The sequence below is a fragment of the Stegostoma tigrinum genome, chromosome 4 (genome assembly GCF_030684315.1).
Source record: "Stegostoma tigrinum isolate sSteTig4 chromosome 4, sSteTig4.hap1, whole genome shotgun sequence".
NCBI lineage: Eukaryota > Metazoa > Chordata > Chondrichthyes > Orectolobiformes > Stegostomatidae > Stegostoma > Stegostoma tigrinum.
The window spans coordinates 120,941,738-120,969,557 of NC_081357.1; the positions used below are offsets into that span (position 1 = coordinate 120,941,738).

The 27,820-nt window shown below is 41.8% G+C and overlaps 1 long non-coding RNA gene across 1 annotated transcript in view; it reads left to right on the forward strand.

Moving 5' to 3' along the window:
• The first annotated feature begins 9,650 nt into the window (after positions 1–9,650).
• Positions 9,651–27,820, forward strand: part of LOC125452757 (uncharacterized) — a 47,029-nt gene continuing 28,859 nt past the window's right edge. Inside the window, exon 1 of the long non-coding RNA XR_007247595.2 lies at positions 9,651–9,712. This is a non-coding gene — a long non-coding RNA (uncharacterized LOC125452757). The remainder of the gene's footprint in view (positions 9,713–27,820) is intronic.

Below are 27,820 nucleotides of genomic sequence, written 5' to 3' on the forward strand. Positions count from 1 at the left end.
ATGGAAACAGACCATGCTGAACATTATCCCAATCTAAACTCGCCTCATCTGCCTGCTCCTGGTCCATAATTCCTCCAAACCTTTCCTACTTATGTAAGCATCTTCTAAACGTTATAACTGTACCCACATCCACCAGTTCCTCAGGAGGTTCATTCCACAAGCTGTGTAAAACTTTTGCCCCTCATGTCTGTTTAAAATATCTTTCCTCTACCTTAAAAATGTGCCCCCTAATCTTGAAGCCACCCAGTCTAGGGAAAAGACACCTACCATTAACCCCATTTATACCTTTCATGATTTTATAAACATCTATAAGGTCGCCCCTCAACCTCCTGCACGCCAATGAAAATTGTCCCAGCCTACACAACGTTTCTTTATAACTCAAACCTTTTATACCCGGCAACATCATGGTAAGTCTCTTCTGTACCCTTTACAGTTTAATAATATCCTTCCTATAACACTGAGAACAAAACTGGATGCTATGCCAGAAGAGATCCCAACAATGCCTTGTACAACCTCAACATGACTTTCCAACTCCTATACTCAAAGGAAACTGAACTTCATCATCTATTTTTCAGCCCAGTGGCCCATTTCTTTATCTTGGAGTCTGACTTCATACTTATATTAGGAATAAAGGTATGAAACTCGAACGTCATTTGAGATTAGACCATAAGACATAGGAGTGGAAGTAAGGCCATTTGGCCCATCCACTCCGCCATTTAAATCATGGCTGATGGGCATTTCAACTCCACTTCCCTGCACTCTCCCCGTAGCCCTTGATTCCTTCTGAGATCAAGAATTTGTCGATCTCTGCCTTGAAGTCATCCAACGTCCTGGCCTCCACTGCACTCTGTGGCAATGAATTCCACTAGACCACCACTTTCTGGCTGAAGAAATGTCGTCTCATTTCAGTTTTAAATTTACCCCCTCTAATTTTAAGGCTGTGCCCACGGGTCCTAGTCTCCCCATCTAACGGAAACAACTTCCCGGCGTCCACCCCTTCTAAACCATACGTTATCTTGTAAGTTTCTATTAGATCTCCCCTCAACCTTCTAAACTCTAATGAGTACAATCCCAGGATCCTTAGCCGTTCATCATACGTTAAACCTACCATTCCAGGGATCATCCGTATGAATCTCTGCTGGACACGCTCCAGGGCTAGCATGTCCTTCCTGAGGTGTGGAGCCCAAAATTAGAGAAACATTTTATGGAGTAAATGCTCTGGTTTGTTTCAAGTAGTCAGTGTGCTTTGGAAACAAAACCAAGTGTGAGGCAATGCCTAAATGTGTGTGACAAGTGAGAATGCAATAGGCATATGTAATACAATTACATACAGTGAAAGAGACAATATCTAGAAGCAGAGGATAATATTGAACTAGTCTGCGGAAAGGTTCACATATCACAAAATCTGACTGATTTCAAACTCAAGAATAACACATTGAGGAATGTAACATATTTGATAAAAATGGACAAGTACAATGGTTAAAAATCACCTCAGAGCCTCAATAATTATAGGATTGCAGCCAGGTTAGCAAATAATCATAGCAATGTCTGAGTGAGCAAGAAACAGAGACGCATACGAATCAGCTAATATTTTCAGAGCATTGAAAACAAATAAAAGCCATTCAGGACATTTATGCTGTCGTGGTTATTCTGCTTTTAAACATTGCAGAAATGTCATGGCACAGATCTTGTTAATCAATAACAGGTTGTACAAAATAATTGTTGTGCTAGATCGTATGAGAAGAAGAAATGGGCAAACATATATGAGGAACAAAAACAAAAACAAAACATTTTTCTTAGGTTTGACTACCTTAAGCAAAATTGCCCCTGTCAAATAAAAAATGATACAGGAAGTTGACAAAACAAGAGCACAGGCTGAGAGTGAAAGTGAGAGTGTGCTTAGGAAATATTGTTAGATAAATGTTTTCAGGATGAATAACAATAATTTCAAGGAAGGTGCAGGAGGTCAATACTAAAAAGGTTTATTACAAATTTGGTGGTGACAACGCCAATTAAATAGCAAAATCAAGGATGGGGGGAGTTTGAATTCCTTTGTAGTCCATATTCAAGAAGGGTCTCAACTGGGAAGATCTTTGCAGTGGGGGTGGGATAGGTCTGGGAGGTGGGGTGGCAAGGACTGAAATAAATATGGTCAAAGCTGGTAATGCTCAGGGCATCAGGCTACATGTGGGAGAGAATCAGAGTTAATATTTCAAGAGGTCTGCTTGAGAACCCTTTGGGAATTTTTGTTCCTCCTTGACTAATCCATGAGAAAGTTTTAAAGACTTTTCATTCTAAATTGAAAGCAATTATCCAGACATTACATGATTAGTGCATGTTACAGCTTACAACTGCATTTCTCCAAACACTCCCCAACTTCATAAAAAAAGCAAAAGAAAAATGTCATCACTGTAATTTGCAGCTACAATAACACGAGTGGTTCTCGAAAAGGATTACTCATGATCAAAGACTGTTCATTGCAGTCCATCCTAATTTAATCAATCTCATCAATGAATACGCATTTAATACAGAACCTTTAAAGTATTCAGGTCTTCCAGAATATTGCACTTTGTTGGGTGTTCATTTGATTTCAGTTAGTTCCTGTGCTGCTGTTACTTCTTCAGGAAGGTCATTCATGTAGTGAATGTTGCTGCTGCAGTAATTGCTCACACTGATCCGGTGTCGTTGTTGAGAAATGGTGTATACCTGGGACTAATGATCACGCTGTTCTCTGTGCACTTGGTGGTATTAAATTTTCCTTATCAGCTGTTTGCAGTGAAACAGCCACTGCTTCATGTGTGCATATGTATCTGTGCTTGTGACAATATCACTCATTTTTCATGTTCATCATGAGCAATTGATATGATGACTTTACAACACAGGTCCCCAGTTGCTAAGGGATCTGATTTTTTTTGGGCATGTTGAATGTTTTTACTTTGACAGCTCTCCAAGCTAAACTCTGGCAATAATTTGATAGTTTTACTAAAGAAAACTTTGGATTTCTGACATTTCACTCTGATTTTATTGCATACTCCCACATACTCTTACCTCAGTAGCTTGCTGGTCTTTGGGAGAGTAGCTTGGTGCAGTTTGACATTAGTTGCTGGACTGGGCCACTTTCTGTGCCTTCAGTAGATGTGGTGTTTCACCATTCGAGGATGGCCGTACAAATGTCAGCTGGATCTACTCAATTTTTTAATGATGTCCCTGTCAATGGTCGCTACTTCCTCAGCCTTTCTGTTTGGTTGGGGCAAGTGTGGAGGTGATGTGTGATACTGACCATTCTAATCATTGACAAAGAGCCTAAATTCTTCACGTGAGTTCAGGGCCACTTTCGTTATCATAGTGTCTGGAATGCTATAGCAGCTGATGTGTACCTTCAGACATTCCACAGCCTTACTGTTAGTCAGTGAGATCAATTGTCTAACCACCAGTAGTCAGAATACTAGTAATGGTATCAAAATAATCCATTCCTATGAAAGCAATGTGATCCACTTTCAGCTCCATCCGTGGTTGCTCTGGGAATTCAAATCATTGCTGGATGTTTAGCTTGATATTTGCTACAAGTGCTATATTGGTTGATGTGTGGTCCTTAATCGCATTGATCTTGCTTGGTAGTAAATAACTTCTCTTGCCTTCCTCATATTCCTGGCTGTGCTTCAGCCAATCCATTCTCATCTCCTTATGGAGAATGGGTCTCCTTTCATTGCATAAAGTGTAACTTGGACTATGATTTCATCTCTCTATGTCCATCTGTCAAACTGATGTCTCAGACAGTTTCAGGGCATCCTTTCATTACTACTTCCTGCAACACTTGTTCAGCTATATCACATTGAATAGTTTGCTTGATTTGAGCAAGACACTTGACTTTCAGATTGTGGCTGGGATCTTTAAGGGCTCTGAGTCACATGGACTATGGCAAAAATTGTGACAGAATCAGGTGAGAAGTCAGGCAAGGTTTATCTTGATTCCAGGAGTCTTAGTAATGGCCCAACTTGCTTCATTAATATTCAACTTCTGATTTTACTAAATGTATTAAAACAGCTAGACATCATGAATACACAATGAGGAAATTAAATCAGCTACTTAACAATTGAACTTCCCGTATGTTCCGAAGGACTGCCATGAGGAGAAAGCATCTCATTGCATGATCCAGTGGCACCAATTGCATGGATCTGTCATCCACAAACATTGGCTTCTGACATTTGCCAACCCCTCACGACCACCATTATATCTCTCCAATCCATTTAAAGGCTGCTGAGGAAGCATAAACTTGCATTGTAGGGTGCACTGATAACAAGTATTGAAAGCTGCAACTGGGAGACTTTGCACTTTGTACAGTCAGGGACCTGGCTCACAGATTAGACTGGATCATATCTCAGCGTTGCTCACTTGCTCTCTTAGTGTTTGCTGATTTAGCAGCAACTTGTATGCTCACACCATCTCCTGTTTGCCTTGCCGTTTAGTAATGCCAAACAGCAAGACAACTTCCCTGTTAGCGTACAGTCCTGTGTAAAGGGAATGGATATCTTGCTGCCTGGCAGCAATCTTACGCTGGAACCTTTCGCCCAGAGCTTATGCAACAAACACTGCCCGTGCAGCAAGCATACAGTCAGGTTTTGAAATCTTAGGGGAGTAGTCTTCACCAAAGTCCATGGAGGCACAGTATACCAGCACAGGCGATGGCCCAAGGATAACGCATCTTTAGCATGTTCCCTTATTCAATCAGATCATGGCTGATTTGTGACTGAACTCCACATACTAGACTTTGGCCCACATCCATTAATACTTTCAGTTCACAAACATTTATCTATTTCAGAGTTAAAGCTAACAACTTTCCTTACATCATCTGTCATTTGCGGAAGCAAGAGGAAAATATTTCAGAGAACATCTTGCAACATGATTGGGCGAGGTGGCTGTCTTGGATGAATATATCTGAAAAAGTGAGCAAGAGCCTTGAAACAGTCTGAATTGTGTGAAGAATTGAGTAATATTGTTGCTAGATTGATAGTGGGTACATTATGCTTTGAGTTGTGCATATGATGGTGGTGCAATGAGGATTTGCTTTGTTACACCATTAGAAGATTAAACTCACTCACCTTGAGAATTGGGAATCAGATGATGAAATTTCTTCTTGCATTACCTGAAAAGCCCTAGAACTTCTTGTGATGTTGTAGAGGTGGTGGTACAGTGGTAATGTCTCTGGACTAGTAGTGCAGAAACTGCTGGGGCAGGGTCCCTGACAAAGGTCTCCCCTCCTCCCACTGCATCCCAAAACCAGCCCAGCTTGTCCCTGCCTCCCTAACCTGTTCTTCCTCTCACCTATCCCCTCCTCCCACCTCAAGCCGCACCTCCATTTCCTACCTACTAATCTCATCCCACCCCCTTGACCTGTCCATCCTCCCCAGACTGACCTATCCCCTCCCTATGTCCCCACCTATACTCTCCTCTCCACCTATCTTCTCCTCTATCCATCTTCGGTCTGCCTCCCCCTCTCTCCCTATTTATTTCAGAACCCTCTCTCCATCCCCTTTTTCTGGCGAAGAGTCTAGGCCCGAAATGTCAGCTTTTGTGCTCCTAAGATGCTGCTCGGCCTGTTGTGTTCATCCAGCCCCACACTTCGTCATCTCGGATTCTCCAGCATGTGCGGTTCCCATTATCTCTCGTATAATATTACACCCAGTTGGAGATGGGTGGAAAAGCAAAGGACAGACCACCCGTGAAATTCTCTGTTCACTTACACCAGGAGTTTCCCCAGTGGAGACTCTAAATCTTTGACTGAAGAATGGAGATGGAAAATGCAGTTGTAGACATCAAAGTGAAGAACTAGCTAATATCTGAAGGATTGCAAAACATGATGGAGCTTCAGTCAATATTTCTGACCTCCAGTCAACAAGTTATATTTCCCCAATGTATTTTTCTAGGTTATCCACATCCTAATATATTTCCTACTTAGATGTCACTCAAAAAATCAGAATGCCATGTATAACTAGTCATTTGGTAGTAGAGAACTGGAAAAAGTATTCCTCTTTTGAAGTTTGATATCTTGCGCTCATTGGAGCAAACAGCAGAATTTCAAATTTCAAAGGGAGTAATAATTTATAAATTAAGAGAAAAGTTGGTGAATTGATTCTGACTGAGGTATTGCCGTGGAGAAGAAAGCCAGGAGCTATCATCTCCTGTGCTTGTTTAATTAAAAAAGACAGAATGCTTGGATGTACATCTTTTTCCTACAGAGAACATGTCCCTTGACATGAATATATATCACTTCTAGCCAGCAAAAGTGAGAACATTGGGACCGAAAGAACTGCGGATGCTGTAAATCAGGGACAAGAACAGAAGTTGCAGAGCTGAACTTTTCCAGTAACTTCTGTTCTTGCCCCGAGGGTATTGAGAACCTGACTGATAATCCTCAATTGTTGTTCCTGTAATTCCCGGCACATTCTGAATTATTTAGCATATGCTGTCTGCTTACGGAATCACATCTAGTGTGAGACATTATATTCTGAGTTTTGCAACCAGGGACTGATTAAATATGTTCAGGACTGTATACAATATCATTAACCAAAGGATATTTTGTTTGATATAATCTACTGTTCTGTGGGAACTAAAGCTGAAGTACCATGTTACTTGTTTGTGTGGTTGAAGGCTGCCTTTTTGGCTCGATGGGAACATACCACTGAAAATGCCACTCTCGTTGAAACAGCTAGCTTCAGCAAGGCTTGGACCTGAATAGACTTGCCAATCATCAGCATCCTTTCCTAATGCAATATAAATTGTTCCTCTCATTGAAATTTATCATTGGAGGTAAAGCCTTGACACCCAAATTCTTTTCAGCTATCTTTAGCATTTTCATTTTGAGCAGAAATCAGGTAAGTTTCCAATGAACACGGTGATCTTTATTGCTGCTTTCAAGATTTAGGCATCATTTAACTGTTCCATTACCGTTTCTTTCATTTATGGTGTACATTTTACAAATATTTCTGTTCAAGACAGATTGCATGCCTTGTACTGGATGGCAGATCATTGGAGACATACATTTCCAATGCGCAAAATGTTGTCCTAGCAGCTTCGAAAATGAAAAGTTACTTGGTTTCTATGGTTTTGTTGCCTTTTTCACGAAATCATTTGATCAGACTTCTGAATGTGAAGCTCTTCTATATTTGGAATTCGAGCTCTCCCTTGCCACCACTCTGTGTTTTTGAGCATTAAGACGGTTTAATAAAGCTCGCTTTGATGTTACTGCACAAGTTTCAGAAATAAAAGTTATTTTATCTGAAGGATAAGAAGAATAATTGCTTTGGCAATGGAAACATGACTGAAAAGAATGACTTCACAGCGTGGGAAATGTGCTTGGCCTTGGTACAGGTAGTTGAACACATTTGTTGGTGTCATTGTAGATGTAATTTATCTTGCAAACCCAGTCGAATCTTGTGTGCTGGTTGCAGAAATGTGGGATGTTTGTACTTTGCACATCGAAGGCTGAGGAGTGACCTTATATAGGTTTATAAAATCATGACGGCCATTGATAGGTTGAATAGCCAGGTGCTTTTCCCCACAGTAGCAGAGTCGAGAACTAGAGGGCATAAGTTTAATGTGAGAGTGGAAAGGTTTAAAAGGGACCTAAGGGGCAATTTATTTCACTGACAGGGTGGTATGTATATGAAATGTGCTGGTAGTGGGAGTTGTGGAAACTGGTACAATTACAATATTTGAAAGGCATCTGGATAGTTCAATGAATAGGGAAGGCTTTAGAAGGATATGGGCCAGATGCTGCTAATAAGACTAATTTAGGATATCTTGTCAGCATGGACGAGTTGGACCAAAGGCTCTGTTTCCATGCTATACATCTCTATGACTCTATGTTTAAATGAAATGAAAAATAATGGTAACAAAGTGTGGAGCTGGATGAACACAGCAAGCAAAACAGCATCTCAGGAGCACAAAAGCTGATGTTTCGGGCCATATACCCTCTCTGATGAAGGGTCTGGGCCCGAAACGTCAGCTTTAGTGCTCCTGAGATGCTGCTTGGCCTGCTGCGTTCATCCAGCTCCACACTTTGTTAGAGATAATGGGAACTGCAGATGCTGGAGAATTCCAAGATAATAAAATGTGAGGCTGGGCCTGCTGTGTTCATCCAGCCTCACATTTTATTATCCACACTTTGTTATCTTGGATTCTCCAGCATCTGCAGTTCCCATTATATCTGAAAAATAATGGTGCCACATTTTATGGTGAGGGGAGCACATTTTCTTCAATCTGTTGCATGGAGGGACCCAGCTGGTTGCCCTGATATAGTTTCCTCGAATGAAGGATGTTGAAGATGCAGGGGTGGACCTGTTGAAGCATCTCTGCCAGATATAGGGAGCAAAAAACAGAACAACCACACTTGGGCCATTATTACAGGGGGAGGATATTTGCAGAAGACCCTGAAGTGCTAATTGTAAAACCAAGCCTTCAATTATTCCAAATTGATATGGTGCCCATCGAATGGGAGAACTGGCCACTACAAGGCTCTTTCTCTCCAGTCAATGGTAAACTGACACATGTTACAGCTCCTTCTCTTCTGGAAGCTGGAATGAGTTGTAGAGCAGTGAATCGACAGGGAATGTTATGTTCGTCTGTTTGACAAGAACATACCAATCAAATGACACGGCTTGGTAATACAGTAAAGTGGATTCTTTATTTGCAGGTAAGTCAAAATCCATGTTTATTGGAAGGCTGATCTCTATCCCTGCTGCTGTAGATTGAATTTACAGTCGTGAGACTAATCCGTCATATTCTTGCAGTTACTGACACCAGTTTTAAATATGTTTTTCACAAGCTACAATGTACCATGATACTGTGGCTGCATGTACCTCATACTATAACATCCCCATTTTATACCAAGTTCAAAACGTATCCTTCTGTGGCCTTCTAATTGAGTGGTCGAAAGCTTGAGGCCATTCTATGACTTATGTGGAATTAGCAAGAATCTATGATCTTGGTTGACACATTGGCGCAGCACTTAGCACTGCTGCCTCACAGCGCCAGGGACCCAGGTTCAATTTCAGCCTTGGGTGACTGTTTGTTTGAAGTTTGCAGGTCCTCCCTGTATCTGTGTGGGTTTCCACCAGGTGCTCTGGTTTCCTACCACAGTCCAGGGACATGCCTGTTAGGTCGATTTGCCACGTTAAAATTGCCTCGTAGTGTGCAGGGATGAGTAGGCTAGGTGGGTTAGCCATGATAAATACGGGGTTATGGGGCCAGGGGAAGGGTCTGGGTGGGATGCTGTTTGGAGGACCAGTGCAGATTTGATGGGCCAAATGACCTCTTTCTGCTCTGTATGGATTTTATTATTCTATAAGGATTATGACACTCAAGTTCTTCTTCAGTTGTACTGTCTTTAGCGGCCACAGCCTCATTGTACGTTGTAGCTTGTGAAAAATAAATACAGGGGTTGAAAAAAAACCAAAAGTGTGCAAGTGTGAAATAAAAATGCTCTTTGTCAGCCTTCTTTTAAAGGTTAAAAGTTATTAGGAGCCTTTACTGTATAGACTCTTCTTCCCCAGCCCAACCTGCAGGATTTTAAATGACAGGAGATGGCAGTAATATGTTCTCTCGCAGTGGAATTATGTTTAAAGCTAAACTCTCCGCAGTCAGTCATTAATCTCAGCTCCTGCACAAACACTGCAGCAGGTGATCCTGTACTGAGGGAGCACAGGGCTGATGGGTGAGTTACAGTACGGTTTTGTGCAAGCAGTAGTTTATGGTAGGATCGACATCAAGAACAGCATCTGGCCTGAAGAATTCAAAATGTGCTTTGAAAGCTTCGAAGTCAGCAGTATGAGTGAAAGGTTACTGATAGATAAACTATTGTATTGTGAATTACTCCTTGATTAAATCTCAAACCTAGTTGAAAATGCAGTCTAAATGCAGTCTATATTCAGATATTGTAAAATGTTCAGAAATATATGAAGCAACAAGCTGTAAGAATGTGCAATATATGAAAATGTGTAAGAAATTGATCATAACTTGTGCTTCTCTTCTGAAAAATGATATATAGAGATACAGGTGAGTAGATTTATGCTTTAGACACATTATATGCAAAAATATGCACTTCAGCCGAGGTTGTTTATCCATCTAAATTATCATTTCAAATCCTTTTCTTTTGTCCATGATGGGTTAACCTCTTCCAGCAGATAAACAATGAGCAGATGGCCTCCATGGAGTAGTAAGTTTCCAATTTGAATCAGGAACATATGTTGTAAGTTGCCATTAATGCTCAATACCAAATGAGAGCAGCAAACTAGAAAATAGCTGAAGCGGGTCATTTTGGAGAAAAGGTGAAATCAGATTCAAAGTGACTGTTGAGCAATTAAGACGAGTCAATTCAAAAGACTGGTTTTAGACCACAATCTGGGGGTAATTACTGATTATCATGATTTAAATGTGTTTGGTGTCATGATGGATCAAGAAAGATACTCATAGCCCTGATGGAGTATATAACCGCTAGCGATAGGGAGATCACAGAGGTACACAATGCACAGATGTAGACAGGATGTCAATGAGAATCCTTCCCAGTTCATCACTCCAGGTTCTGAGTAACAAGATCAATCTCCCATAGAAGCCAGAAGGGAAATCCCTAACTGAAGGTAAAGGAAGATACAGAAGGGCGAGCAAGGTTCACATTGCTCTAGTTGCTATTATTAACACAGGCTTCAGCTCAGAAACTGACTACATGAGCAAGTTTGAGGCTAGAGTAGAATGCATATCTTCAGATGGGGAAGAACTGATGGGCAGCAGTCTTCCTGGATGGAAGGGACATCACAGATGGCATTTCACAGAGGGCAAGTCTCCTATTAAAGTAATATTGCTGTAGAGAAATGTGCTTTGGATCTCGCTCGGCCAAGCTGCAGATAAAGGTTGCTCTAAGACAAATCAAATACATCATGCAATGATCTGAAGTCCCACAGGCCATGGCTGGGTGCTGGAGCATGTTGACTCTACTTTGGCGTATGGTTTAATGCAGAGACTGGAATCCATCCTTTCCAGTGAGAAGTGACTGGTTAATTCCAACCAACAAACTGTAAAGCCTCAGCTCAAACACCATGAGGTTCTACTGCTGTCGTTACAATTTCCATTGAATAACTTCCAGCTGCCATGAATGTCAAGTATCTCGCATAGTGCTTCAGTGGAGACAGAGACTGTGCTGCAGTGTTTGTTTTGGGCTCCTCTTTGATAGGAGCAGCTACCCAGGAATCGGTACTCCAGCATATCATTGATCTGGCGGAGTAGTTACTCCGTCCAGTTGCCAGCATTCCCATCAGACCAGCCTTGTACACTATGCAATTACCTGTCAGGCAGGTGGCCCAGCCTATGATGGTATAGCCTGAGCTGGAGGCTTCATGGCTCACAGCCTCTCAAAACTATTCTGAGAGGACATTTGAAGTTCTGTGCTGCCCATGCTTTGGACGCTTAAAATGGTTTAATGAGTTAAAAACCCTTTATCCAAATGTCCTCATCAGTGAGACAGAATTCAGTTTGTAGTTTAAGTCAATTTTGTTAACAAAATATTTCTTATTAAAAATACCACGTGAGCCTTTCACAAATCCCAACAATACTTACTCACTATCTAGCTCTATCCATCTGACGGAAGATAATACACATATGATCCACATGTTTGAGCTGGGCACAAGAATCTCCTACCCCTCAGAGGTAGGACCGGCTTTGACCCACAGAAGTGGATCTTGTAGGCCAGGGTGGATCTTCTCCTTGATCTTATTGGGTTGTTGCATGGTCCTCTGCCATGAGTCATGCTGTGAGTCTTCACAGAGGGGCTGTCTTCCAGTTGTGTGCTTTTATCCCTTTCACCCCAGACCTTCCAGAATGTTCTGTACCTTTGGCTAATGGGATCATTGAGGAGATTCAAATCATCCAGTGGGGTCACCACAATACCTTTAGTGTTAACGTGATGGGAACTTGTAAAGTGTACAAACTCAGATTCTGCCAGGCAGTCAAGGTTCCAGGAGGTCTGATCAGTACTTTTCCAATTACCAACCCTCAGGCTGGTTGTAACTGGATCCCTAGCTGTTTGCTGCTGTTTCATTTTCTCGATTTCTCCAGCTATGAGCCATTTAGGATGGTCCTATTTTGGGCCCATGTTTGCTTGACCACAACTTTCTTCAGATCCTTACAAAAGCCCACATTGCCTTCTGCTGCTCTTGGGGTTGCACTTTGTGGAAATACCAGAGTTGGCGAGAGCAATTACAGGGCTGGCACCAAGAGTAAACACCAATGTGACCAGTTTAGCACCTGAGTGTTGTGTTATGTTTCATTCTTCGGTTGTCTTTGCTCCAGATACAGGCTGATTGTAGCTATTAGACTGAGCTAGAATTGCTGGCCTTTCTCATTGTGCATCTTCTGAAAATGGTTTATAGGCATATGATGTAATTATAATAAATCCAATATCCAACTCAAAAGACCAAAAGAAATAGAAAAATGAGTAGGCTACTCTGCCCATCAGTTCTCATCTGTCATTCAGTGATCTGAATCTTGATTTGATATGATACTTAAAAAGGAATGTTTGATTTGGTTATAGAATACAGTTGCCAGCAACTATCACAAATTGGAAGTGAAAGCTGAAAAACACAAATATACAGAACCACAATCACTGTTAGGTCATTGTTCTAATTAGTCCTTCTACTTTTACTGGGCCATATTTCTCCAATACACACAGAACAAATGGACGTGTGTCGGGTGAGGTAAAATGGGAGGTGATGGCCTTGTGGTATTACTGCTGGAATGTTAGAGAACCAGGTAATTTTCTGGGAACCCAGGTTCAAATCCTGCTATGGCAGACTGTGCAATTTGAATAAAAAAGTCTGGAATTATGTGTTGTCTAATGACGACCGTTAATTGATTGTTGGGAAGTAAAGCTGATCTGGTTCACTCGTATCCTTTAGGGAAGGAAACTGCCATCCTGAACTGGTCTGGCCTGTATGTGACTCCAGACCCACAGCAATGTGGTTGACTCTAAAATGCCCCCGGGCAATTAGGGATGGGCAACAAATGCTGCCTAGCCAGTGACACCCTCATCCTGTGAATGAAAAAATGTTTTTAAAACTTAAGTAGCAAATATCAAGGGATATGACCAGTCTGGTGGGAATCTGTTTTCAATAGTAAGAGTGGCAGTGACCTTGACTACTGTCCCTGTTTGGAAGTGTCCATGAAGCAGATGGCACAGAGGTACAATGGGCTCCATGCACACCTGCAGCCTCTGAAGTCAATTTCCAAGGCCTTTGCCAAGGCAATGTGCTCAAGCCCACAGCTAAAGTCGGTGGGTGGGAACAGTCTGGTGATGAGACCTGCTCTTTTCACTGGCATATCTTTTTATTCCGTGGCACTTCAGCAAATGAGCTGGGAAGCTCAAAACTGAACCTCACTACTAACTTTCAGATGGTATGCAAGCAATGCAGAACTCAACACCATACAATTAAATAGAAATTAAGGATGAGCAGTGCTGTGAGCAAAGTGAAGAGGAGTGGGAGTAATTAGACGGCCTTTTAAAATGTTGATACAGATACAATGTGCGACCTTCTTCTGCATGCCATGATTTTATGAGCTGAACTGAAGATTTGTATTGTAATAGCTCTTTTTTATACTTTGCTTGCAGTTTGAAAAAAAATAAATTTCAATGAAAACAAGTACAACAGCCAAAATTAAAGCCCTATTGTGAATAATCACTAAAAGGAATTGAGAAACATCTGAATCATTAAGGGCTATTTTATACATTACGTTTCTCATGACTAGCAGTGCTACCAAGCAGCACTTGCTGAGCAATAACCTGCTCACTGACACCCCCAGTTCGGGTTACACGAGGGCCTTTCAGTGCCTGACCTCATTACAGCCCTAGCTGAACCATGAGCAAAAGAGCCTATTTCTAGACCTGAGGGGAGAGCAACTGTCCCCATGTGGCAACGAGGGCTTCAGGCAATACAGGAGTCAATGGGAATCAAGGGGAAATCTCTTCATTGTCTGGAGTCATACCTGGTGCAAAGGAAGATGGTTATGGTAGTTGGAAGTCAGCCACCTCAGCACCAGGGTATCTCTGGGAAGAATTTCTCCAAACTTTACTCCAACATAAGATGAGAGGTGGGGATGTTTACTGATGATATGCTTAATGTTCCCTCCGGACTCAATATTGAGTTCAATAATTTTAGGGCCTAAACTCCCCCATGTCCCAGCTCCCCACCCCATACACCAGGCCTTGTTACCACATAGCCTACCACTCCACACACCCCATTGTTAGTGACTAAGAGTCCCCATTAACAACTACTCCCGTCCCAGCAATCCTATGTCTGTCCAACTGTCTTTTTCTCTCTTTGGGCTCTATCCTATTGTTTATTCCCTACTCCACCCACCTCCCTATTTTCTGCATATAAACTGACATTTTCCCAGCCACCATCAGTTCTGAGGAAGGGTCACCAGACCCGAAACCTTAACTCTGTTTGCTCCTCCACAGATGCTGCCAGCCCTGCTGAGCTTTTCCAGCAACTTTGTTTTTGCGTTTAATGTTCAGCACCATTCACGTTTCCTCAGATATTGAAGCAGTCCAATTGCAACAATACCTGGACATATCTATGTTTGGGCTGACAAATGGCAAATAAATTTGTTATAAGTCCTTCTCCAAAGAAGGCTCAGGGTTTGGGGATGGCAGGGGAAGGAAGAGAAGTACTGGGAACTTCTGAGTCTATCAAAGACTATGAAAAATCACCAAATTCTAAATTACAACTGCTTTAGGGCACCTCACAAAGTCTGATTATAATGCCACAAGGCCTAATTTTTCATCATCTCTGCTAAAACGCACAGAGTACATACACTTGATGTGTTTAAACAACTACTTCACACTAACATGTCATAGGCTCAAAAATTATCAGTTGTTTCATTAATGATCTTGCTTCCATCACAAGGTTGGAAATGTAGCAAGTAACGTCTGTACCATACAAACACCAAACAATTACCATTTTGAGCAAGAGAAATCCTGGCCATTGCCCTTTGACTTCAAGGTCATTACCATCACTGAATCCCCAGGATCATATTTCTGGGAATGACCATTAATAAAAAAAAACTGGACTGGATCAACCATATAAATATTGTGGCTACAAGAACAGGTCAGATATGAGGAATCCTATGGTGAGTAACTCACCACTTGTCTCCCCATTACTTATCTACCATCTACAAGACAGAAGTTGAGAGAGTAAAGTAATACTCACCATGTGCCTGGATGGGTTCAGCTCTAACAACACTTAAGATGCTTAACTGCAAGACAAAGCAGTGAATTCATTTGGTAGCCCATTTACCACATTCATCATTCACTTCCTGCACCACATAGCAGTAACACCCTTCCCAACTTGCAACCATTACCATCAGATGGGCAAGGGCCTCCGATCTATTGGATAACTACTACCTGCAAGGCACCCTCTAAGGAACACACAATCCTCACATGGAACAGTATCAATGATCCTTCAATGTCAATGTGCCAAAATCCTGAAATTCCCTTCCTATGGCGTACTAAGGACTGCTGTCGTTCAAGACATCAGCTGATCACTACTTTCTCAGGGCAATTGGGAATGTGCAATAAATGTTGGCCCAGCCAGAAACATTAATTTCCCATGATTTAATAAAAAAAAGTGAAGTTTCTTCTTATTGCTTGGTACAAGCCAATAATAATGTGTTTTTAAATGATGAACTTTGTCCCAAAGGATGAAGCAGCAACATTTAACTTTAATTATGTCAATACGTGTTATTCTGTTCTCTGTCTTCTATTTGGGTGCTGGTGAACCTTGGCATTTCAGATATTTAAAATTTATATCACAAATTCATTCAATCTGAACATGAGTTGGTCACATCCTTCATTGCTAGAGGAATGGAGTTTAAAAACAGGGGGGCTATGCTGCAGCCATATCGGGAGCTGTTGAGGCCACACCTGGAGAAACGTGTACAGTTTTGGTCTGTTTACTTGAGAAAGGACACACTGGCACTGGAGGGGGTGCAGAGGAGGTTCACTGGGTTGTTTCCAGAGTTGAGAGGGATGGCTTATGAGAAGAGATTGAGTTGACTGGGACTAGACTCGTTGGAATTTAGAAGAATGATGGGAGATTTTATAGAAATGTATAAAATTGAGACGAGAATAGATAGGATAGAAGCAAGGAGGGGTTGTTTCCAATTCCAAACTAGAATTGGGGGACATGGTCTCAAAATAAAAGGGAGAAGATTCAGGACTGAGTTAGAGAGGAACATCTTCACCCAAAGGGCTGTAATTCTGTGGAATCCCCTGCCAATGAAACAGTTGAGGCTACCTTGTTGAGTGTTTTTACTGCAATGATAGATAAATTTTTGAACGGTAAAGGAATTAAGGGCTATGGTGAGCGGGTGGGGAGGTGGAGCTGAATCCACAAAAAGATCAGCCGTGATCTTATTGAATGGTGGAGCAGGCTCGATGGGCCGATTTACTCTTGCTTCTATTCCTTATGTTCTCATACAAGATCCGGCTGTGGAATATGGCACATTATTCTTGTCCCAGCAGAGAATACGTTTGAGGTTGCAATGGGCAAATTCCGAGTTGTTCGGTAGATCAAAAACGATGGTAAGCAGGCAGAAAAATGGAGTTGAAGCACAAGGTGACTCATGATTGTGTTGCACAATGGAACAGACTTGATGGACTGCCTTGTCTACTCCTGTTCCTCTTTCTTCCATTTTCATGCAGCATCCTCTTGCCTAAGGAATTGGGTGAAGATATAAAAATACAGCAACATGTAATGAACTCCACTTTGGGCAGAGCATTACCCTGATTTATCCAAAACTAAAGCTTGTTCCTGATGCCAGTAGTACAGATAGAACTAAGAAGAATTTTTTTATGCAATAGAATTGTTGTGCAGCAAAGTGCAGGAAGAATTCCAAGAATCTTTCAAGGCCCATCTCTTCCTTTTCCTAACTTCTTAAGAGCTAATATTTTTAATTGCAGTTCAAAACAAACTGTACAATGAATATTGCATAATCAAAATATGTCCTCTGCTGCATTTCACTTAAAATGAAGAACACAAAAGGAAGGATGGAAACATATCACCGAGAATTATTGTGATGCTAAATAAAATAATGGAAGTATGCTGTGGGGCAGCACAGTGGCTCAGTGGTGACCACTGCTACCTCACAGAGCCCGGGACTTGCGTTCAATTCCACCCTTGGGTGACTGTCTATGTGGAGTTTGCCCATTCTCCCTGTGTCTGCATGGGTTTCCTTTGGGTGCTCCGGCTTCCTCCCACAGCCCAAAGATGTGCAAGTTAGGGTGGATTGGCCATGTGAAATGCAGAGTTACAGGCATAGTGTAGGGGGTGAGCCTGGGTGGGATGTCTCTTAGAGAATCAGTGTGGACTTGTTTGGTTGAATGGCCTGTTTCCACACTGTAGGGTTTCTTCTCAGATAGCATATAACATTGAATCACCAAAATTGGAAACTATCTTGAAGAGAATCATTTCTGTCTTTAACAGGAATAATCTTGCCTTTAGATTGTTTTAGTTTTGTTGCTAGTTGATGTTTATGTTTACTGATGGCTAGTTGCCTTCCTGTCTGTCCAGCAACAAAATGGCACAACAAACTCTCCTTAATATCAATATACTCAGACAATGAAGGCCATCAGTTTACCTGAGACAAGGTAGTCATAGCAGCCCAAGCCAAACATAGACACACACGGGAATTCCTATAAGCATTCTTCTCCACCCGTAATGTAATCAACAAACATATAGAATTGGACCCCATATACAAACCCATACAGATCAAAACTGGAAATGACACTACTCACCAAAACAGACCAGGCAGTGTAAGCTACAAGCAGCGTAGAACAACATCCCTTCATTAGAGGCTCCACTGATGATGTCACCTCGCAAGGTGATGAAATATCTGAACAAGCCAACTCAGCGAACAAGTCAATAACCTCATCCACAACCCGAGCTACAGATCTTTGCCAAAACTTTAAAATAGTCACCTGTTTACATAGTGATAATGGGAACTGCAGATGCTGGAGAATCCAAGATATATATGCAGATTTGTGTGTTCGAATGTGCATTTAGTTGAGGGTTCAGTTCAACTATACAGACAGTTGAGTTTACAAACCAACAAACATTAGACAAAAATGTGTTTTGCATTATGTTTGACATTATCATTACAACATGCTTGGCACATTATTTAATAACATACACTGTTTCAATAATTAATCTAACAGGCAAATATCCAATAGTTGAACAGTTTTGAATACAGACCAGGGAAACAGGAACATCATGACTTAAATGGAAATATAATAGGACTTTAGTGTTGTGATCAGAAAGATTTCTCATTTCTGTTGACTACCCACAGGAGTGAAAGGTAACTTTTTACATGGAACAATATCGAACTCTAGCTTTTAATTAGTGGATGGATATAAGCTGCTAAGTAAACATAGATTCATCTTTACTTATTCAGTAAAATAGTTTAGGTCTTTGTTTACTTTGGATTCTGACTAATATAGAAGAGTGAACACCAGAATTTGCCATGAAGAATTTACACAACATACTGTGTAGCATCTGCTATGTGTTTGGCTGGTTCTGATCTTTCCCAGCTTGGTCATTAACAACCAGAATGGAACAATATGCTAATATGCAGGATTTTTTGTGAAACTGTTTTTTGATGAATACAATGGTTCATGCCAGCTCAGTGGACTTATGCTAAGAATAGAGATCCAAAATGGAAATCCTTAAAGAGAAGAGGACAATCATATTAAATGTTAAATATCTCTTCCAAAGTAAGAATATTTTTAGTTGTTTTTAATCATGTAGCTAGGAGGAATTTTTGACAGACATGTTGAAAAAGTGAAACTCTACCAATTATCTCCTCATATTGCTGTGATTTCTATCATCTTGAATCAAAGTGTATTGAAAAAAGCATATAAAAATTGATCAATAACAGGACAAATGTAATATTAAGCTTGGGCAGCAGATAATTGCATCAGAGAGGCATTAAAAACTCTGCATATAATTGTTAGTGATAGGTTTATAATTTCACATTTTTGGAAACTGTGGGTATCTAGGATTCAAAGAGCTCATTTGTTGACTGAGCCTTTCAAATGTTAATGTTCACATGAGGGATAGCAGAATTATTCTTCGCTAATGCAAAACAAGTAAGCAATTTCCATACTAAGCTTGGAAACACATTGTTTAGAGAATAAACGTAGCCCAGAAAACACCATAATTAAAAACCAACATGGCTGACCTCAGAAAATCTGCTAAAACAAAGGCATAGTTCATTTTGTAATAACAAGAACGTACCCCTCAACAATAGAATACAATCTTTGCAGTTGTGTGATGGGAATTCTTGGTTACTGAATGTTTACCATGCATTGCTACCCTACTCCACAACATGTATGTACGTTCTACGTTCATCAGCTGTGTAAGTTATACTTTGTGCAACAAGAAACATTTCAGAATAAAAAAACGAAAGAACTGAGGATGCTGTAAACCAGGAAACAAAACAGGAATTGCCAGAAAAACTCAGCATCTGTGAAGGAAAGTTAATCTGTGAAGGAAAGTTAATCTGTGAACAGAGCTAATGTTTCAGGTCCAGTGACCCTTCCTCAGAACATTTCAGAATGTTCAATATCTCTCACAACAAACTTTGAGGAATGTATAGGGGAGGGAAGGGTTGGGTGTGGGACGGAGGCTACAATATCAGGTGAGAGAGACAGAAATAAACCTTTTAGCACATTGGAGCTGTGTAAGTTAACACAACAGTCTAATTACTACAAATATTGCTTTTGGGTACAGTGCCATTATCCTGAAAAACCCTGCGTGATGTGACCTAAACTTGAATGATCCAAAGGTGGAAATAGTCAAATTAAGAGTTGAGCAAATGCAAGAAGTTTAAATATGCTTCACGAGGATCAAAGCAGTATTTTACTTTTTGATCCCTTGCTCAGTCATTGACACAAGTCATGCAATTAAAGTCTCTGTAAAGTGTTGTCTCATTCCCCTTTAAACAAGTTGCAGACAACTCTGACCAGAATGTTATGGATAAGTATGCCCAATTGTTCCACAATATCAAAGCAGTCAAATCAATATGAACATTAACTCGTACCAAAGCAAAACATTCTCATTTTATTAGGAGCAAAATTACAATACTCTTTAATACTGAACATATTATCCCAATCCCAAATAAAACCGAAAGAACTGTGGATACTGTAAATCAGGGACAAAAACAAAGTTGCTGGAAAAGCTCAGCAGGTCTGGCAGCATCTGTGAAGATAAAAACTGAGTTAACGTTTCGGGTCCAGTGACCCTTCCTCAGAACCAGACGCGAAACATTAACTCTGTTTTTTCCTTCACAGATGCTGCCAGACCTGCTGAGCTTTTCCAGCAACTTTGTTTTTATTCCTAATCCTATTGGCTTCTTACGGTTGCAATACTTCCTGAGCCCCTTATAAATTAACACAGTCACTCTGTCTGTGGCTGTGTCTCTTGGTCTGCAAAACTGTAAGGTAAGAAGAATAGAAGTATGGATTACTTTTTAAATATGGAGAAAATTCAGAAGCCTGAAGTGCAAAGAGACTTGGGAGTTCTCGTCCAGGATTTTCTCAAGGTAAACTTGCAGGTTGAGTTAGTAGTTAGGAAGGTAAATGCAATGTTGACATTTATTTTGAAAAGACTTGAATATAAAAGCAGGGATGTACTTTTGAGGTTCTATAAGGGTCTGGTCAGGCCACATTTGGAGTGTTGTGCACAGTTTTGGGTCTCATATTTCAGGAAAGATGTACTGGCCCTTGAGCGGGTTCAGAAGAGGTTCATGAGAATGGTCCCAGGAATGGAAAGCCTAACATATGAGGAACATTTGATGACCCCGAGTCTATATTTGATGGAGTTGAGAAGGATGAGGGAAGATTTAATTGAAACTTACAGAACATTGAATGGCCTGGACACAGTGGATGTTGGGAAGATGTTTCCATTGTTAGGAGGGACTTGGACCCAAGGGCACAACCTTAGAGTAAAGGGAAGACCTTTTAGAATGGAGATAAGGAGAAACTTCTTTAGCCAAAGAGTGGTGAATCAATGGAGTTCATTGCCATTGAAGGCTGTAGAGGCCAGGTCATTAAGTACATTTAAAATGGAGATAGGTAGGTTCTTGATAGTCAAGGGGATCAAGGATTACAGGAGAAAGCAGGAGAATGGAATTCAGAAACTTATCAGGCATGATTGAATGGCAGACTAGACTCGATGGGCTGACTGACCTAATTTCTGCCCCAATGTCTTATGGCCTTATGATATTATGGTCTCCCTCTGAGATAGTAAGAGCTGGAGATGCTGGAGTCAGAGACAACACAGTGTGGAGCTGGTGGTACACAGCAGGCCAGGCAGCATCAAAGGAGCCCTCAGGTTGGAAGAGTGACCATAGGTTCCCCATTGGGCCCCAGTTATGCCTGTTTCTTCATAGGGTAAGTGGAACATTCCTTACTCCAGCCCCAATCTGGCCCACACCCACAATTCTTTCTCCAATATATTGATGATATCATCGGTGCTGCTTCTTTCTCTCAAATGCAATTGGAAAAGTTCATCAATTTTGCTCCTAAATTCCACCCTGCCCGAATTTTCACCTGATCTATCTCTGACTTCTCCCATCCCTTCCTCGACACCTCTGTTTCCATTTCTGAGGATAGACTGGACACGAATATCCCTTACAAACCCACTGAACGCCATAGCTACCTGGACCATTCATCCTCACACCCTGCTTCCTGAAAAGACTCCATCCCATTCTCTCAGTTAGTCCCTCTCTGTCACCTATGTTTAGATGAGGCCAACTTCGACAAGGGATCCTCTGAAATGTCCACCTTTCTCATCAACAGAACATTCCCCACCTCTGTTGTCGACAGGGCCATCAACCAGGTCCGACCCAAATCCCGCGCTTCCGCCCTCAACCCTTCTCTTCCCTCCCTCAACAGCGATCGAGTTCCCTTTATCCTCACCTACCATCCCACCAGCATCCACATCCAGAAGATCATCAGACATCGTTTCCACCACCTCCAGCGAGATACCACCACCAGACACATATTCCCCTCCCTTCCCTTGTCCACCTTCTGCAGGGACCGTTCCCCCTGGGACACCCTGGTCCACACCTCCTTCAGTCCAAACATCTCCCCACAGCCCCACGGCACCTTCCCCTGTAACCGACAAAGGTCCAACACCTGTGCATTTACCTCCTCCCTCCCCAGTATCCAAGGTCCCAAACATCCCTTCCAGGTGAAGCAACACTTCACCTGCACTTCCCAGAATCTAGTCTACTGCATTCGCTGCTCGCAATGTGGTCCCCTCTACACTGAGGAAACAAAGCATAGACTGGGTGACCTCTTTGCAGAACACCTAAGTTTTGCTCGCAACTACCTGTTGCCTGCCACTTTAGCGCACCACCCTGTTCCCTAGCCAACATCTCTGTCTCTGGTTTGCTGAAGTGTTCCAGCGAAGCTTAATGCAAGCTGGAAGAACAACACCACATTTTCCACTTGGGGACTCTGCAGCCCTCCAACTCAATATCAAGTTCAATACTTCTAGGGCCTGAACTCTCCCATGTCTTAGGCCCCTTCCCCACACACCAGGCCTTCTTATCACATGGCTGTCAGTGCTCACCACCTATTGTTAACCTCTAACAGTCCCCATTAACAACTATTCACCCTTCCAGCTGGATTATTATCAACTCCGTTATCTATCCAACTGCTGTTCTCTCACTGCAGGCTCTATCCTATCACTTACTCGCTACCCCAAACCTCTCCCTATTTTCTCCATTTAAGCCAATGTTTTCCCAGCTAGCATCGGTTCTAATGAAGGGTCACCGGACCCAAAATCTTAACTATGACTTTTTTCTTCACGGTTGCTGCCAGATCTGCTGAGCTTTTCCAGCAATTTCTGCCTCTTGCCATGCTCGCCTCCTCAAAAGGCCTCAAACGATTCAAAGAGAGATTCCAAGAGAGCAGTCTGCAGATGAACTGCTTTTATAGCTTTTAGATGGTCTTCTGGAACTTTCCTTTGTTCTTACCAATTTGGGAGATACACTTAATCATTTGAAACAAGAGCCAATCATTTAGATGGCATGCTACTGTCAAGTTTCTTTGTTAACAGGGCTCAGTGTTTTTCTGTCTGGGCTGCCCTTTATTTAGTGGATAAGTTGTTGGAGGTATCTGTGCAAATTAACAGTTGTGTTTTACATTATGCTCATGCCATTAGCACCTGGGTCCTGTGTTTGCACTGTGTCTGGTAGGTGGGTTTTGTGATTTCAGAGTTTCACTTGGCCAATGTACCCAGCACCCCTTGCTGTTTGGCTAAGTTGGCAACCTCTGTTTTAGCAGCCAGGAGGCTGCTATTAATGTACAGTGAGGTGCAGTGAGGACTTTGAGAAAGATATATTCCCTGGGAATATGGATTGAGAAACCTGTGGCAATGACAAAGAAGGTGTGGCCAGAGGCGATGTACAGTAGATGGGTGGCTGAATTCGGAAAACTATACATCTTTCCTGACCCAGTTATTTCATTGACAGATGTCTGGAAATGAACCCGTGGTGTGACACAATGTTCGTCAGTTCAACGAAATATTGAAATTGCCAACCCACTCCTCTCAAAAGAGGATAATGCTTGTGCAGCCAAACATGCCTGAGTTAAAACTGTTGGATTTTCCCCTTTACAACCCAAACCGTTTCATCACCATTCTAGGTAACATCATCAGTGAGGCATGTTTAATCTCCCACCGGAAATAACTCACTCATTTTCCTCCACCATTCAAATTCCTCCCAAAACAGCAAATCTTTATTAAGTAATAGAGCTTCTTGATTCACACTAATTGCTCACAACCACAGTGCACTGTGAAACGGGCAGCTCTATGTCACTGATTGTACTATTTATCCTTATACAAGCTCAGAAATGCTTGCTCGATAAACAACATGGGCTCATAGTAGAAGGCAGCGTACAAAAGCTAGGGAAGTGACAAAACCCTTCAGGCCGATGGACCTGAGTTGTGTATCTTTGCACTGAGAGTGAGTGCACATTGTGAAGCTCACATTCCCTGGGTTATTGGAATTATGTTCTACATTTTGATCCCTTACTCAGCCATTATACAGAGTCATGCAGTAGGTTTCAATAATATTTCACTACGTGTTTTGCTACATAAGGAGTCATCCCTGGTACTTCTATGAGGAAACAGTACCACATACATTCCTCCTTTCAATGAGTCTGGAACAATACTCATAGCCAGACATGTGCCTAACAGTACCTTGCATTAGTCTCCCCACTGGTGCAACTGCGCATAAATATTGCTAGTGACCTGAATGTGAAAGTGTGGTCCTATTGATCCCCATGTCACCAATTCCTGACATACATGTCCCAATGCATGACATTTTATACCTGGAATATAAGCACTGAACTAGCGAGTTTTGAGAAGATTTGTAGTTAGGTTGAGTTTCTGGGTGTGAGTTTGCTCGCTGAGCTGGAAGGTTCGTTTTCAAATGTTTCCTCACCATTCTAGGTAACATCATCAGTGAGCCTCCGGTGAAACGCTGGTGTTATGTCCCGCTTTCTATTTATGTGTTTAGGTTTCCTTGGGTTGGTGATGTCATTTCCTGTTCTTTTTCTCAGAAAACACTGAACATCTCTTCACTCATTCTGCGGTCCCTCAGCCCATTAACTCTGCGCTACTCCCATTTTCCAGCAATTGGTCCAGGGTATTGAATGTTATGATATTTGAAGTGCTCATTCAAGTACTTTTTTAAAAGTTGTGTGGTTTCCTGCCCTTACTGTCCTCCCAGGCAGAACGTTCCACGTTACTTCCATCCTCTGGGTGCAACATTCTTTCTCAAATCCCCTCAAAATTATGCCCCCTTGATTTTGACCCTTCAACTGAAGGGGAACTGCTGTTTCCTATCCACTCTATCCTTGTCCCTCATATCTTATACACCCTAATTCATCCCCAGCCTTCTCTGCTCTAAAGAAAACAACCTGAGCCTACTCAGTCTCTCTTTATTGTTGCAATGCTCCATCCCAGGCAACATCCTGGTGACTGTCTCTTGCATCCCATCCAGAGCAATCATTTCCTTCCATCATATGCACAGCTCCAAAATGAACTCCTTTGTCTTATAATCTGTGCCACAAGTGGTACAAACAGATGTCCCATGTGCCTTCTTAAGTACCCTATTAACCCGTCTTGGAATCTGTGAACAAGTATGCCAAGGCCTATACTCCTCTGAGCTTCCTTCGGTCCTGCCAATAATTGAGTATTCCCTTGTTTTGTTACTTATTCCAAAATGCGTTACTTCACACTTGTAATGGCTGAAATCCATGCGACACTGATCTGCCCATCTGACCAACCTATCCATATCTCCTGTAAGCTGAGACCTTCCGGACTTACCCAACCAATCTTCCCATCATCCACAAGCTTAATTATCATCCCCCTTACATTGTCATCTGTATGATCTATATATTTATCCCAAATGAACAGACAGTTTTGCCATCTTCAAACTTTTCCACATCCCACTTGGTGGTGTGGGGAAATTAAATTCCATGCATTATCATTATTTAACTCTCGTAAACAGAAATTCAAGCTTCAGTAATTCTAAAGTGATTAGGTGACAAGAGTTCATTCAGGGGTAACACATTAACTACCGTAAATTGGCTTAATCTGCCCAAGGTCATAGAGGAGTGGAGGTGGTTACCTCCATGAAATGGTGTAATGGTGGCCCAGTGGCTAGCGCCATGACCTCACAGCACCAGGGAAGTGGTCTCAATTCCATCCCTGGGCAAATGTCTGTATGGGGTTTGCACATCCGCCTCATGAATGTGTGGGTTGCCTTTGGGTATCATTGTTTCTTCCTAGAGTCCAAAGTTGTGCAGGTTAGGTGAATTGGCCATGCTAAATTGCCCCTGTTGTCCAGGGATATACAGGCTTAAGTATCTTAGCCATGGGAAATGCAGGATTACAGGGGAGATGCGATGGGCCTGGATGGTAAGTTACTTGGGCAGCTGGTGTGGACTCTATGAAATTTGCATACATGGAATATAACCCACGCCCATGAAATTGATAGGCTCAGTGTTTGGGTGCAGGACTTTTATTTCCAAGTTTAATTCCTATTTCATAGTGACAGAAAATCTTTTGATTGTGAAAATCCAAGCCTTAATTTTTGAGCAAAATTAATATACCAGCTAGCTCATAACAAACAGATTTGAGATGCATGACAAGGCTATACATCACCCAATCACTGCAGTTCTAAATTTCAACCACTGATTATAAAGCACCTTGCAACTTCTTGAGAATTGAAAAGTTGTCACAGAACTCCAAATTTCCTTTTCATTCAGCTAAAAATGAAATGTACTTTCAATAGTATTTTTGAGCCTTGAATCACGAATGTTAGTGCCTATGTTGTCATGTACAATGCCTGAGGATAATGCCACCATGTATAATGCCTGAAGATAATGACAGCTTTTTCCATAGTGTAGCAACCACCAGGAGCATGACTGTGCAGGATGCTGCTAAGATGTCTCGATAAGATCTGTACACGGAGTCAAGGATATGTCTGCTGTTGACAACCTAATATTACCAGGAGCCAGCAGCATCAGAAAATAACTACATCATGATTTAACTGGGTATCAACCTTGTTCGCTGTTGAAATATTCTGAAGGCAATTGATAACTGTTATGTCTCATGATGTTGCCCTGCAGCTTACAATAAGATGCATGTCCTCTGATGGATTTTGCTGTATTCACATTATTTAAGTGGTTGTCCGATGATCAGGGATTTGGGAACAGCAGAAATTATTCATTCGATCAAGGCCTGTAAGCGTTCCTTGAATTCAGCCTTTCATTGGCTGCAGAAGCTTAAACAAAATCATGTCGGCGTCTCAGGGCCATCCCTTAGAGCTAGTTACACACTGACCTCTGTCGAATGTTAATTCCCCTTGAGGCTGGATGCTCACTGTAAAATGTGTGCGACTCCAAGTCCAGAAGAATGGATAGACTCAGGAATAGATCTCCATGTCACAGGGCACCGCCCTCAGCCACCCATTCGGGAAATTCATCATGACTGAAGGAATTTGGACCATGTTGCCTGTGCGTATTTGACTTCACTTGTTAGAATTGCATTTGGCCAGTGCAGACTTGATGGGCTGAATGTCCTTCATCTGTGCTGTAGCCCTGTATGACTCTATGCCATTTGTTTTCTAACTGGCAGCACACTTATGTGGTAGAATGTCATACTTTCACCTCGATTGTTAATGAGGATGTAACCGTTTATTTTAGTTTAGATTAGATTAGATTCCCTACAGTGTGGAAACAGGCCCTTCGGCCCATCAAGTCCACACCGCCTCTTGAAGCATCCCACCCAGATCCATCCCCCTATAACCCACACACCCCTGAACACTGCGGGCAATTTAGCACGGCCAATCCACCTAGCCTGCACATCTTTAGACTGTGGGAGGAAACCGGAGCTCCCGTTTTACTGCTTGGGAGAGTCAAAGATGTGTATTTTAATTCAGTGTGCTGTAGTATATATGATGACGACTGGGTAGACCCAAGTTTGTGTGAAAGGTGCTCTCCACACAATATTTTTAATATGTAGCATCAACTTATACATATTGTCATGCACCCTTCTTCTTCAGCTTTTCTTTGACTTCACGTGCATATAATTCCTAGCCCAAGTGTTACTATAGATTAGTGACAAATTCACTGTAGTTTGAGGACTACTGGAGGAAGTGGCCTGCATCCCGTTACAAAGCACCCTGAAGACCTGACAGC